Source organism: Lacerta agilis, chromosome 11, assembly GCF_009819535.1.
Source record: "Lacerta agilis isolate rLacAgi1 chromosome 11, rLacAgi1.pri, whole genome shotgun sequence".
Classification (NCBI taxonomy): Eukaryota; Metazoa; Chordata; class Lepidosauria; order Squamata; family Lacertidae; genus Lacerta; species Lacerta agilis.
The window spans coordinates 38975380-38977961 of record NC_046322.1 but is presented as its reverse complement, the minus strand read 5'-3'; the positions used below and the strand labels follow the sequence as shown (position 1 = coordinate 38977961).

At 39.5% G+C, this 2582-nt stretch overlaps 1 pseudogene; it reads right to left on the bottom strand.

Annotated features, from left to right (window-relative positions):
* Nucleotides 1-613: 613 nt before the first annotated feature.
* LOC117055302 lies at nucleotides 614-977 on the bottom strand (annotated as a pseudogene).
* Between the last annotated feature and the right edge of the window lie 1605 nt (nucleotides 978-2582).

Sequence of the window (2582 nt, the reverse complement as noted above, 5' to 3'; positions counted from 1 at the left end):
ACTAAAGGGCTGATCCTGAGGTAAGGCAAAGTTAATCTTTCTCTTACACCGCCCAAATGTTCCAGCACAGTTCTCAGCTCACGAAACCTATCAGATTTGGGGGATTTGCTCAGGATTTGGGCGGAGAACAAAATGAAATGGGCCACTTCGGAAAAGTTTGGGGCTTGTGAAGTGGGATCTCCCCAAAGCACCCCAAATGGAAGCAGGACCTCTGAAGTAGGATGCCTTTGAGATACATGCATTTAAATAAAAAAACCTGTTGTTGTGTGTCTGCTAAAAGCAAATTTTGATCTCCAAGCTTATATAATATAATCCTTTTTGTATGTTTCTTTCACAGCCCACCTTCATATATGCATATGGATTGTATATAATTATATTGCAAAATTCATAAAAGTATGAATTTCAAAGGATATCTGAGTGCTGGTTGGTGCACTGTTTCAGAAGGTTACAAATTAGATAAAGTCACCTTTAAATGCAAACCGAATCAAATTTCTTTGATGTTCCTGATGGAAACCAGTACCAACGAAGTCCCTTCAAAGCTCTTTGAAGATGTATAATTAAAGGGTTAATGTCTTAGGAACATTTTTTGATCCAATAAGACTTTTATAAAGTTTCATACACCAAGCAACAATGGGTTCCACAGCAGCCTACTGTAGAACTGGATAACCTGGCCCTTTCTCTTCTTGTCTCCTCCTAACTCGAAGTGCTTGCACCTCTTGATGGCCAGCATCCTCTTTGACCTGCAATTCGGCTCCACACATTCCAGTCTCGGCACAATCTTCTTTGTGGTCTTTGCCTTTTTGCAGAAGATGGGCTTTGTTTGGCCACCATAGTTACTCTGCTTGAGATCATATCACCACTTTCCCTGAGCATACAAAGATTCCTTGCCCTTCTTGTACTGGGTTACTTTGTGGGGCTGGTGCTTCCCACACTTCTTGCAGTAAGTCCTGAGGGTTTGGGGGACGTTCACCATGTTGCCAGCATCAGCATCGTCTGGACCATGTCTTAGGAATTCTGTCTTATATAAACAAAGGGTCTCCTCTTGTCCAAGACAATCTTTATTAGGTATGTGCTGCCACTGCAGCACAAAAAACAGCTTTAGGAGGGAAATTGTCATTGGGAAAATGCCACAGGAAAAAGAGGTAACTCCTATCCCCCAGTAAAGTATTCCCAAACTGAATGGCTTGGAGCCCAAGTAGCTCTTCATCTCTGTCTCTCAAGGAGCTCTAACCATAACTACTTGATGCTCAAAAACTATTAACAACACTCTTCAAAGTAAGCTAATTCCTTTCTCATAGGTTTTTTTTTTTTTTACTACAGCCTCTGATGAATCTAAGAAGAAATTCTCACCAATTTCTTGCATACCCTGCTGAAATCCTTAGCTTTTGATGGAACTGTCTCAGTGCATTCAGGGAGGTGTATTTGTATTACTTAAAGTGGGGGATTTCCCAGAATGAGGCTAGCAACTGTGGGTGGAATTCAACAGTGCTAAGGAGATAATTCCATCAGCACAAGTAATCCCATGTGCCCGATGAAACAATCCCTCCTCTCCTCTTCCTGTTTGCTGGTCTAGGGGCTCTCCATGTTGTGCTAGCAGGAGTGTTTGCACTGGTTTCTGCTAGCTAAACAGGATAGTTGAATCTGGCCCTAGGTAATGAATTTTCAATTCAGACTCTGGCCAGTAGGGTCAGTCATTTATGGTATAAGTCACCCTAAGTACTATTTGTAATGGGGCAGCTGATAAATGCCTAAAGATAAATAAATTCACAAAAATATATGGCTGGATAACTTGGCATCTACCTTTGTGTGTGTTTGCACGTGAGTTCGTGTTCCACCCTTTCTCCCAAAGGATCCAAGGGCGATAAAAAACACACACACCAAATGATAATACAGTTAAAACATCTAAAAGCAATTTCAATAGAGATTCGGCCTAGTTAAAATATTGTGTACATTGATAAAAAGATGGGATATGAATCAGTCTAATAATGGTAGCAACAGCAACAGCAGCAACAGCAGCAATAACAACAACAACATGAGTAATCATTTCCACTGATATTCATAGTTTAACCATAGTATCACATTTGTAGAATGTGTCACAATAATATATTACTATAGCATAATACTTTCTCTTTTTTCATTCTAGTCAGTCTTTGTCCTGAAGGCCAGTTAATCTCCTATACTCTTTTTTTTGGGGGGGGGGGGGCTGGCTACAATTTAAAAATTGTCAGAAGAAGGATAAATTTCATGCCATTTTGTGTTCCCATTACAATCTTCAGATTGTTAAGAGAACGAATTAATTTTGCTCCATTTTCTGTCCTCATTACAGTCTGTTATGAGAATGGATTAATTTTATGACATTTTCTTCTCTCATTATAATCTTTGTTATGGGAATGAGAATATGTAATGAAAATGAGAGCATATCAACCATTAAAGAGCTGTGAGAACTCATGGCAAAGACTGTAACAAGAATAGAAAATGGCACCCAATCCATTTTTGTGACAGTCCCTGAGAGTATAAAGTGAAACCAGAGTGACACAACATTTACTACTTCAAAAAAACATAGGTTTCGGAGGAAACAAGAA